At 40.8% G+C, this 12,916-nt stretch overlaps 1 pseudogene; it reads right to left on the reverse strand.

Moving 5' to 3' along the window:
• Nucleotides 1-7,618: 7,618 nt before the first annotated feature.
• Nucleotides 7,619-8,975, reverse strand: LOC119507789 (annotated as a pseudogene).
• Nucleotides 8,976-12,916: the final 3,941 nt, after the last annotated feature.

The following is a 12,916-nucleotide window of genomic DNA, read 5'->3' on the forward strand; positions in this document are numbered from 1 at the left end:
CACCCTTTCTGACAGGGCTATTGAGAGCTGTAAGCAAAGTTTGAATCCATAAATTCCTGAACTAAAGAGGGCCTTTCAGGGGTCACTCTGTGCCTCCAGGCCGCATTTTATTTTGCACTATTTGATGGAATACTGAGCATTGCTCCTTTCCAGAATTGTGAGGCTTAGGCCTTCTTGACATAGAACAGATTATGTGACAGATGCTGAGAACTCATGTCATGGACATCATCCCTCTGAGTCTTGGCCTATACCTGGGTAAGGAGACATATAAGCTTTCTCTCTTCTCCATAGATCAGTCTAGGAGAAGCTTTTAGAGCGAGAATTTTGGAGTCAAATTAAGTGGAGAAGATTCTGGAAGAACTTTAGCTTAATATCCCATCTCCTATGTTTCTCTCAAACTATTGACTTCTTTTACTTTGATGTACAAGTATATCTTAGAGTAACTTTATTGTGCCAACTTTCCTATCCCTTCTACAACCTGGCTATGTAGAGGAAATTTGAGAAGTGGGGAGAGTATCAGAGTCCCATTAGGAGACGGAAAGCACAATTATTTTGACAGAGAATTTAATATAAAACATTTTTACTTGACTTTGAACAACTAAAAAGGAAAAAAGGGAAACACAAAAGAAAGCATGCTACACCCCTAGTGCTGGGGAAACATGAAGAGATTGCAATTATTAAAACTAAGAAGCATGGTGGTCAGGCTGTGGAGTGGAAAGTGAGACCCCTGAGGGGAATGTGCTGCTCAGCTGATGCTGGTGTCTCTGGGCTTAGAGGGTCTGGGACCCACCCCTGTGAGGAGGCACACTGACTGACTGGTATTGCTATCTCTGAAGGAGCGTGATGAGGCTGGTCCTACAAGTGCTGGGAAAACTGCTAAGTGGATAGGCTACTGCTACAGGAGGGAACTGCTACTGCAGGGGTGAAGTCTTGCTAGAATGAGGCTCATCAGAACCTCAAGCAGACAGGAAGTAAACAGGAAAGACCAAGTCCCTTCACCTTTGCCCATTCTTCTACTCTCTAGCAACCCCCTTATTGGTGGAATGGGCTGAGTGGTCAAGCAGAAATATGATTTGCTTCATTCCAGCCCTAGTATCCCAAATCAGAATATCAAAGGGTGGTTTTGAAGCTGAGAGACAATGCATCATTGTCCCTTACTTCACAGAGCTCTCTAGGAGGTGCCTTCATGACTTATATTGAGTCTCATTATAAGAGACTCAACCTAGAGAGGGAGCTTCATGTTGCCTGTTAGCTAGACAGGACACTGACCTATGAGTTCCCAAAATTCCTAGTGCCCCTTTCTTAGAGGGAATAGTTTCTTTCCATAGGGAATAAGCTTTATGCTTTATTCTTGTGGTTAGAAGTCTCTATGCAATTCTCAGCAAGATTTTCACAGTTTTAGTGTTGCGACCAGTAGTTGAGAATCACGTACTCTGGGTTCCTTCTCCAGGGAAGAATATTTAGAGATCATCTGACTCTTTCCTTCAGACTTTTTTGGATCTAAGTTTCTTCCATCATGTGTTGAGTGTCCCCCCCCCCGCCTCCCAAAAGCTGCCCAGATCGCTCAGAGTTTGAACTTTGGGGCTGAGATTTTAATTTTTTTACAGATATGCCTTCTGGGAGAACACCATCAAGTTGTAGGTCAGTGAATGGTGTAGTATGCTCCCTGTTTAATACCATAGTATAGAGGCAGGCTTTTATAGCCACAGAACAAATTCAATGATGAATAATTAGGAGGAATAAAGCTTCATGTCATGTCTTCTGTTGTGCTTCCTGCTTCTCCAGGCTTTTTCTTTTTCCCTTTGCCTCAAGTTCTAGGGAAGGGATTGCTTCTTGCAACCTTCCCTAAGCCTGTCAGAGCTGTCTAGGGAGGGGTCTTCACGACCTGGTTCCCATCATGAATGATGCTGTCTGTGGAGAATATATTACGAAGCTGTTATGGATTGAACCATGTCCCCCATAAAGACATGTTCAACTCCTAACCCTGGGTGCTGTGGATGTGAACTCCCTGAAGGCCAAACTGAATCTGGGTGGGCCTTAATCCAATCTGACTGGAGTCCTCATAAGTACAGGAAATTTGGACATAGTAGGAAACACAGAGAGAGAGGGCCATGTGACAGAGGCGGAGACCGAGTTATGGATTGCTGGCAAGCCCTCACCAAAACACTTCAGACCTCCTTTTTGGTCTGCATTCTCCCAGCTTTTTTTTACACTGGCTCTAAGTTTCAGCATTGACGTGTCGTAGAAAAGTATAGCAGAAGGTTGGGATTTATGTCAGTCCCTTTTGCTCTGTGATTTCTGCCCTTTCTTTGTGGCAGAGACCTTATGTAGGCCTAAGAGAACAAGGAAAGGGGATGCCTCATTAGCCCTCTTTGGAGCTCCCCAGCATTGCCTGGGGGTCATCTTTGGAGCCCAGAGCCTATCGGAGAGATCAAGGCTGGTGGCGGCATTTGAGCCAGATGGGATCCTCAATTCTGTGCCCCTTCTCTTGTCATTTCCTGTGTTCCTTCAAGGAACAATCTTACAGTTATTTCTTCATTAATTAAAAGAAGCCTTATTATGTGCTAAGCAATTGATACGTAACACAAAACAAAACACAGGCACTGAAAATTTAAGCTGGGCCCTTATAATCAATTGTAGTTAATTTTTCTTTATGACTAAACTGCTTGAGTCATCATTTATATATGAAGCTAGAGTTAATGATTCTCCCAGCTGGTAGTTTACAGCAGTCCTCTGAGTTCTCTGCTCCAGGCAGTCCTTTTAGAGAAAACAAACGCTACCTTCCAAAGAACTTCCTTGAATAGACTTCCCACATTAAGTTGAATCACTGAGGCAGCCTACACTGGAAACAAAAAGCTACATTTCCTTGTTTTAACTCTCTTAGAAAACTGTCTTTTCACAATATGCATATCTCTGGATCCAACATTTATAATTTATTTATTTCATGACATGAGAATGTGCTCCCCATTCTCTCTCCTTTTTTTCTGGTTCCTAATATTCCAATTCATGCTTTTCTTAAAAATTAAAATACATTGTTAACCTATTTCCTCTCAATCCCCAGTGGGATATTCTGATTTGACTATGCTGCTAGTTGAGCTCCTTTTTTCCCAGGAATTTCTATCAGTACTGTTGGGTGTGCTGAAAGAGACTATCTATGCCAGAATCACAAGATATTTTAAAAAGAGATAACTTTACCAGCATCTGGTCCTTCCTGTGCCTGGTGATTAGACTAATTTTAAATAAGGAGATGTTCTGAAGGCTTTATATGTGAGCATTTAGTCTTGCTGAAATCTGCCAAGATTTTTGGACTGATCAAAAGAGAACTTTTTTCCAATCTCTTTTCTTTGCCTCTCAAGGCCTCTGGAATAAATAGTGTTCTGGAAATTAAGGAAAAGACCCTTCTCTCTCAGTGTTTCTTCCCACAAATTGTTGACTGTCCCAAGGCGATAAATAAAGGCCGCCAGTAAATGGCTTAATAAAGAAAAATTTAAAAAGAAAGAGAAAAGAGTAAAGCAGAAGCTAGTGAGGTAAGAAATGAAATGTCATCTGTCTCCTCCTTTGACTCTTGAGGCCCTGCTCTATTTTTCTCAAATGGCAAGAGTGCTCAGCTGAGTTTAGAATGGCTTGGGTATTATCTCAGCCCTGTAACAGTTTTCATTGTTGACCAATATTATGATTCAATTTATCTTTAGGACGTACAGTTCAAGGGCTCTGTAGAGCCTACTTAAGAAAAAGTGTTTTAAAAACAACCCAACTCTTCCTTTTCCATCCTCTTCTTTAGCAAATCTAACTGCATTGTGATTTTCTGCCAGTACGTAAGAAAAGGAAAATACTTCAAGGGTGGGACAGTAAATAATAAGAAATATGTTTTCTGGAATCAGGGAGCATTCACTGCAATTAAACATTTTTGGGGGGGGGATCCCCAGGTTCAAAGACAAGTGAAGGTAAGATTAGTCAGAAAGTAAAGATAAGGAGACGTGGCAAAATGCAAACTGAGCATAAGGGTAGTTTACCTCAAGACATGCGTGATGCAGTATTAGACAGAAAATGTTTATGCAAATATTTAAAGGGATGTTTTTTAGTCAGAATCTTCTGTAAGTATTTATAGTAGTCTCAGGCCTGAGAATCAGTGTTTCTGTTAATAAAAAAAAAGATCCTCATATGCTTGCACATACATGGATCATCCCTGGTTTATGTACTGAAAGTTAGTAATTTTGTATTTACTTAATAATTTTAAAAATATCAGTTTTCATATTGAAGACTTGATTCATTTTTGGTCTACTATGCCCTCACCCCTACCTCCCACCACCCAAAATAGCAATCCAGCTTTAATGGTGGGGTATTGAATCACCTTGGAAACAAATTACAATCACAATTTATCAATAGGTACTATACTATTTTTTTTTTTTCAAATTGAGAACAAACCAGAGAACAAAATGTAAGTCTTCATCATCATATAGTAAAAAATAAAACAAAATAAACCTTGTCTATCCATCTATGTGTCAAACGATTCACACTAAAATCTGTACTTACAGTAGTTTTAAAAATCCTTAGTGCAAGAAACATAACCAAGTTAAATACAGAATTGATACTAATTAACGAACATGGAAAATTTTCCTATACAGAAGTTGAACCCAGTGCATAAGGCTAAAACAGTATTCAGTAGTCTAAACAAGAATAAGCTAGGTTTGATGGAATCCTCTTGAAATTTTATGTATCAAACTGTATTGTACATGCATACAATAGACTATACAATTTTAAAGTAGTCTGATAAACTCCACAAAATAATAGCGGATGCATTGAAATATTTACATAATTCAAATTTCAAATCTCTCTCCTTCAAATAAAAGGGATGAAAATAAGATTTCTCCTATAAAGGAAGCAGAACCTCTTTTCTGAAATAGAGCAGTAAAATAAGAGACTTTACATAATGAGAGGAACTAATTTATGCTTGAGAGGTATTCATATTCTGCTGCAAAAATATATCCCTTTGTAAGCTAGATAGATTAGGGAATATAAAATGATATTTTCTACATTTTTAGAGCTCTATTTAAAGTTCTAAATCCAACTCTTACTTGAAGAGAGAAACTGATTTTGGTACTTACACAGAGTATGTCAACACATTTACAATGTAAGATAATTAACTTTATATTTTGCTTGTTTGCTTTTGAAATTTTAGGCCAGAGACAACTTGATGATATTTCTGGCCCAAACAGTGATGTTTACATATACAAATTTCATTTACATCTGACTAGAAATTTTGGTTTGGTGTTATGGATATTTCAATTTTCTGAGTCCCTTTCATTTCTAAGCCATGCTTCATTTAGACGAAGGCACGTTTTGGGTATCAGACTTATGACTTTAGGGTCTTCAAGACTAATTAATAGAAGATTATGAAGTTTTCCAAGCTCATATATGGATAAAGTGAAACACAGGCCATCTGTTGACATTTGCATCAGAGATATTGAGAAAGGGAGAAACTCAGAAACCTCTGTCATAGTGACCTAAGAAAGTATACAAAAAAACCAAAAGCACTATAATGCTTCAGTGACTCAGATTCTTAGACAATATCAAGCTATCTCTTTGATATTATATCATTAACACTTTTATATTATTTGATATAAAAAATTCTCATCTAGCCTATAAGGAAATCAGGGATAGGCAGAAAATGAAAAAATACAGTAATAATTAATGAAGCAGAAACCTTTACAGTTTGAACTTTGTATAACTTTGCTAAGCACCCACAATGAAAAATTTAAGTTGAGTTTTTTTTTTTAATTCTATCTTTCTGTGAAAAATACTTCACTAAATATTAACATTTTGCTTTCCAATGGTTTTCCCACTGGAAGATCCACCTTTTTTTCATTTTATATTTTTAAAAAATTGTATACAAATAAATGAAGTTTGATTTAAAGTGAACATATTATAATTGAGAAGAATATTGCTTGCAACAATGGACATGAATGTGGGAGAATGAAGTGGGCAGGATGTACAAAAAACGGCTCCCTACTCAATCACTCTAGCACATCTGAAAAATAAAATATCTCAACCAGATGATACCCTTTGCTGCCCATTGTTTCCTTCAGTCCACAAAGTCTGACTGATCTGGTTACTACAACTTCGAATCAGGGAAAGCAAAAAAGCAAAAAAAGAAAATAGGAAGGCACAAGCACCTATATATTCTATAATTTTCTTGGGTTGAAGAAGGAGGGAAAGGGGTACTTCTGGTTCAGCACTACAATCAAGTTAATTTTGCTGTTGTTGAAGTAAAAAAAAAAAGGATAAGATAAAGGTGTACAGAAACATAACAAGTGCATCACACTTGTCAAGAAAGAAAGTTCAGAAGACAGCTTGCTAGAATAGTGCAGAGAGAAATAATCAGTACTATTTATTTGGATGTCTGCATAATGGAAGGTACAAACTATATACGTTCTCTGCTCTGTGGGACCCAAATGAAAACAAACAAAAATCCCCCCCCCCCCAAAAAAAAAAGCAGCAAGAAGGAATGCAAAAAGTCTTTTGGAACATGGGTCTTACTGATCCAAATAGGCTAGGATAAAACACGGCCATTCGATTTCTTTAATGGTCATCCGAATTGATTTAAATACTGCTTTGTTTCCATGTTGCGCTGATTTACTGTTGAGGCGGTGGATTTAAGAAGTGGCAAAGCCGTTTAAATATTTTCCCATGCTTCTACACTATTTTTCTTTCCCTTTACCTCCTACTTCAGCAGTAGAGTCAGCATGTCCTCCACCAAGAAAGTGCTGTTACTGACTATGACGAAAGGCATGAAATGGGATTTCCAGAATACTGATTTCGTGTCCCTTGAAGCCTTGCTGCCTGGAGGCAGTCTTCAAGGCAGCCTGATGGAGCTATGGATGAAAAAATGAAAAGGAAAGGAGAAAACAAAAGCAAAAACAAAAACAAAAGCAAAAACAAAACAAAACAAAAACAAATCCACCCCAAGTGTGCCAGTTTGGATATATTATGTTCTCCCAAAAGTCACATTCTTTAATGTGATCTTGTGGGGACAGATTTACTAATCTTTCTGATTAAGGTGTGACCTCTTGATTAAGTGTTTCCATGGCGATGTGACTCACCCAACTGTGGGTAATACCTTTGATTAGATTATTTCCATGGAGGTGTGGCCCTGCCCATTCAGTGTGGGTCTTGATTAAATCACTGGAGCCCTGTAAGAGCTCAATGCTGCAGCTGAGAGAGACATTTTGGAGACAGTTGTTGAAAGCAGACTGTTGTTAGCCCAGAGTTTGCCTGGGAGAAACTAAGAGAACAACTTCAGACACTTAGAAACTTCCTGGGAGAAAGCCATTTTAAAACCAGAACCCTGGAGGAGACGACAGCCACATGCCTTCCCAGGTGACAGAGGTTTTCTGGACCCCAGTGAAGGTACCCTATTGTTGATGCCTTAGTTTGGGCACTTTTATGATCTTAGGACTGTAACTTTGTAACCAAATTAACCACCATTATAAAAGCCAATCCATTTCTGGTGTTTTGCATAAAGGCAGCATTGGCAAACTGGAGCACCAAGTCTTGTCTTTCCCAAACTAAAGGAGAGACTAGAAGGCTACAGAAGGTCCTTCAGGGAGGACGCCCACTGTTAGGAGATGATGGCCAGACACCACCTGGTCAGAGTCAGGTTACCAGCAATCACTGACTGCTTCCTCGTGGACCTTCTCAAGTCCTTGTACTTATCCTCACAAAGGCCGGAGATGGCCTCAAGTTTGTGAGCTCTCTCCCTGCTAAGGCGCTCCAAGGGAAAGCTCAGGTTGTTGCTTCTGCCTGAGAGTGAAGATCAAAATAATACTTGGCATAAACACTGGAAGGAACACTGATGTTGAATAGGAACAATTCAAGAAACTGTCGCTTTAGCTCATTCATGTCTTTTTGATAGCCTTCAGGATCTGGCAGTAATCCACAATTCAGACCAGGTGGTTGTCCCACACTTTGGAGGCCAACAGACTCATCCCTAGTACAATTTGCTTCCAGTTTACTGGACAGATACTTATCTCTGCATATGTTAAAAGTCTTTCAAGTTATACCAGGGTGACAGTGGCACATTCATCTGTCAGCTGAGCAGCACTGAATAGCGTCAGAACCAACCAGTAGATCTCTGTCAGCTCTGGGTTGTGCCTGTCGTAATCTGGTGGCACTCAGATTTTGAAAGAGGGTAAAGGTTTTCATCAAAATATCTAAGAGCATCCTTCCATCTGGCTCCCTGTCTTTGAAGTGATAATTTTTTTGTGAGAGCTACACATTTTAATTGTGTACCTGAGGTTTGGTTGATTTTGCTATCATCTAGGAAAATAGTGGAGCAGGAGCTGTTCCCTTACTGTTTGTCCTGGAGGATGATGGTTAATGAAGAGACTTGTGCTTTTCTCTCACATCCATCTGAGATTTATTGAGGAATACTGCACTGGCCCGAGGATGGTCTGAAGGATTGAATTCCCTGTTCAAATTGTCGATGTTCTCCTGGTTGCTGATATCCTGTAGATTGCAGCCTGTGTCCTTGTGGCTCAGATCAGTGTTGGGCTGGTAGGACTCCAGCAGAGAGTGGGCATTCCTCCTGAGCTTGGGGCTGGACAGCATGCAGCATGAGGTAGTGTTCCCCTTCTTTGCTGGCCCTCTTTCTTCTCCCTGCCCTCCTCCTTGGACTCTTGCCTTTGTTCACTTCCTAGCCCAGGGGAGGTGGGACAGGGCAGTGGGTGGGGTGCAGGGCAGCTGGGCAGGAGGAGGGCTGGGGCAGGAGTGGGCAGGAGGAGTGGGAAGGGCTTTCCTCCCACCGGGCTGAGGAGGTGTAAGCTGCAGCCCAACTGCCCGGGTCAGCAGCTTTAGCGACAGTGGTGGTAGCAGTGCCTTGCCATGCACAGCAGTGGAGCAACGAGCGGGCAGTGGTGGCCCAGTCTGCTCCCCTGAGCTGCACAAGCACACTCGCCTCCCGCTGGTTCATCCACCATGCTGCCAAGAGCATGTCCCTGTGGATGGGAGGAGTGGATGACCTTACTGTCCTACTATTAAAAGAGGTCACTTAAATGCCTCTCTTTTGTTCTAATCAAATATATTTTCCATTGACTGTATACTGAGAGACATAGCAAAATTGAATGCAGACTCCTCTGGTTACATATGGTGAAATTAAAACCTTGGATTACCAATCATTCTTCCTATTGGCTTTGATAAATTAATGCAGTGCTCTAATATTACAAGAAGGGACTCTAGCCCAGTTTTTCTAACACATTTTCTGGCTGTGACCCTACAGAATAGGTTCTGTCAAAGTTCCTTGGGCACTTAAGGCTGAAAAAGGAAGCAGGCCAGTCCATATAGCAAAATAGTAAGAGTTTATTAGGAAATTTACAGACTGGGTGGTCGCAGGCATTCAGAGCAGTGCTCCATGCTGCCCAGCAGGTTGCAGAAGGCTGTATAAGGCAAGAACAAGGAAAGCACAGAGCCAAGTCAGGATTGGCAAGATAGTAAACATGTGTCCTTGAAGTTACTGATAGGTAGCAGGAATGGTTCAAGTATAGATAGCTATCGTGCATAGGAATGCACATGTGTACTTTAAGATGCACCTTTGGGGGTTGGGGATTTCTTATCTAGGAATTTATGGCTGCTTTGGTTTATGGCCTTACAAATATCAATTAAAAATCCCTTTTTTGTTTGTTAGTTTGCAGCAAGGAGAATGAATGTGCCCATTTAAAATAAGTTCATCTGGGGAAACAGATGTATATGTGTTAAACCTGGCCTGCCTGGGGCAATGGATACATCCGGCCAGAAATGTTGAGAAATCAGTTGGATACACAGGTGAAAGTAAGATTGAGAAGCTGGATTAGGTGAATGCCTAAGTTAACCTGGGACTTGGCAGAGAGAATCATAGAGCTTAGTTGGGATAGAGGATGGGAAGCACTAAAAATAGTCTTAACCTGTGAGATGGCAGGGTCCCAGCCCTGGGAAACCATACTAATACTTGATTTGTTTTTGCTGTGTCCCCTTACCTTACACTTTTGGTCAGTCTTGTCCTAATACCTGGGTTACCCTTTTTCTGCACCTAATTAAAGTGATCTCTCTCATGTCAGGAAGAACAACTGATCCTGGGAAACCTTGTCCACCCAAAGCTAATTGCCAACAATTGTTTTGGCGAGTGCTTAACTGTTTCAACAATATGGATGCATCACTGAGGAGAACCTGAAGTACACACTTCTCTGTACTCTTTGGTTTTGTTAAGCAAAATAAAGTGGTCACCTGCATTGGGCGTTGCTGAGACAGACCTCTTTCTGAGAAGGGCTTTTCTAGAAGACAAAAACAATTGGCCTAGGCAGGGCAAGAAGGCGGCATAGGGAGGTGTGGAATTTAGTTAGTCCTCTGGAACAACTAGCTTATAGCCAGGAACAACTAGTAAATTGTCTGGAACAACTGTTAGGGGACATCTGTGACCCGAGACACATTGTGCACCAGTCTGGAATGGGTGGAAAACTGAGATTGCAGCATAGAATTGTAAGTAAAGCTCCCAAACTGCAGAGCTGGCACCCCTCTCCCACCAGCACAGCAGCTGAGCTGAAACACTTCCCTATGGGAAAAAAAAGCAGTCTACTAGGAAGAAGGGAAGGTAACTCAGCCAAGCTCCAACTTCGGTTTTAGTTAATGAGTTTGGACTACAAGCACAGATAAACCCAGATCAAGCAGGAAAGGAACCTGAGGCTTCTCCCCACAGAGAGGAGGTGGGGCCAACAGAAAAAAAAATACACAAGTGAAAACAGAGGCATTAGGAGTCAGCTGAGCTCAGAATACTGAAAAAGGGCTGTGTGCCACCCTGGTTCTTGGCTGGTGGCTGGGGGCCTGGGGACTGGCTCTGAGGGGATGGATTTCTTTCTTTTTTCCTTGTTTTTTTCCTCTTGTTCTGGGTGGCTCATTGGAGAGAGCCTCAGGCATTTTCATTGTCAGGCACTGACCCAGGCAAGGCTGGAGCTGGGATAGTTAGAGAGACAATGGAAGAAGTCAAATGTAGGAGATAAATCCCTAAAGGGCTTATCTTCCCTAAGAAAAGAGGGAGGCAGGACCCAGCTCAAGTGGCTGCCCTCCCTCAAAGAACTCAGACCCTTGGACCTGGGGGGTGGTGGAAACAGAAATAGCTTAAGCTTGGCTTCTTACGCTCTCAGTCCCTGGCAGGGACAGGGTCTACTGAGAATTAAAAGCAACACACCTTTTTATGCCAGTTGGGAGCTGCAGACTGACAAGCGCCACCTGCTGGGAAAGATAGGAAAAGCACAGTGTCTAGAGGCCTCACAAGGAAAGTCTGACAACCTTCTGGGTCTCATCCTCAGGGAAACCTGATGCAGATTACACCGTCTTGAGACTAGGGCCCATCTGGTCTGGGAAAATCTGATTGGGGTAATCAAGGAAACCAGATGCCTAGACAAGAAATTACGAATTATACTAGAAAAAATGAAGATTTGGTCCAGTCAAAGGAACAACTTACACTTCAAATGAAATACAGGAGTTGAAACAACTAATTAAACATCTTTAAACAAATATACTAAATTATTTCAAAAATCAAATTAATGAATTGAGGGAAGATATGGCAAAAGAGATGAAGGGCATAAAGAAGACATTGGGCGAACATAAGGAAGAACTTGAAAGGTTGAAAAAACAATTGGCAGAATTTAAGGGAATGAAAGCACAATAGAAGAGATGAAAAACAGAATGGAGACACACAACAGCAGATTTAAAGAGGCAGAAGAAAGGATTCAGGAACTAAAGGACAAGACAACTGACATCCTACACAGAAAAGAACAGATACGGAAAAGAAATGGAAAAATATGATTAGGGTCTCAGGAAATTGAAGGACAACATAAAGTGCATGAATATACATGTTGTGGGTGTCCCAGAAGGAGAAGAGAAAGGAAAAGGGGCAGAAAGAATAATGGAGGGAATAATCACTGAAAATTTCCCATCTCTTATGAAAGACATAAAACTGCAGATTCAAGAAGCGCAGTGTACCCCAAATGGAATAGATCTGAATAGACATACTCCAAGACACTTAATAATAAAATTATTGAATGTCAAAGACAGAGAGAATTCTGAAAGCAGCAAGGGAAAAGCAACCTATCATACAAAAGAAGCTCGATCAGACTATGCAGATTTCTCAGGAGAAACCATGGAGACAAGAAGGCAATGGCATGATATATTTAAGATACTGAAAGACAAAAACTGCCAACCAAGAATTCTATATCTGGCAAAACTGTCCTTCAAAAAGGAGGGAGAATTTAAAATATTTTCAGACAAACAGACCCTGAAAGCATTTGTGAACAAGAGACCTGCTCTACAAGAAATAGTAAAGGGAGCACCATAGGCAGATAGGAAAAGACAGGAGAGAGAGATTAGGAGAAGAGAGTAGACGTGAAGACTAGAGTAAAGAGAAAGGGAGAGAGAGAGGGAAAATAAAATAGGATATGACATAAATTCTAAAAGTCAAAATGGTAGACAGTAGACATTATGTTGGTTGAAATTAGTGGGAAATAAATGGGTGGGTGCTCTATGGACTCACTAATATGAATTAACATTGATGAGCAAAATTTGAGAGTTAAAGTTGAGAATACAGGTTATTAGGGGATAGAATGAGGTTAGAAATTGGGCATCTGTTGCTGAAGAAGTACATAAGGGTAAACAAGATTCATTGTATAGACCCAGAAATAGATAACATAATACTGTGTGATGGGGAACAGAATCAACAAGAAATATCTGTTAATAAAAGATTTTATAAAAGTGTCTCATGCAACTGTGGGGATGCATGAGTCCAAATTCTGTAGGGCAGGCAGTGAACCAGAAACTCCAGTGAAGGTGTTCAATGAACTCCTCAGGAAATGCTTTGCTGGCCAACCAAAGAAGTGAAGGTCCTCTCTCTTTC

This window comes from Choloepus didactylus, chromosome 13 (assembly GCF_015220235.1).
Source record: "Choloepus didactylus isolate mChoDid1 chromosome 13, mChoDid1.pri, whole genome shotgun sequence".
Taxonomy (NCBI): Eukaryota; Metazoa; Chordata; class Mammalia; order Pilosa; family Megalonychidae; genus Choloepus; species Choloepus didactylus.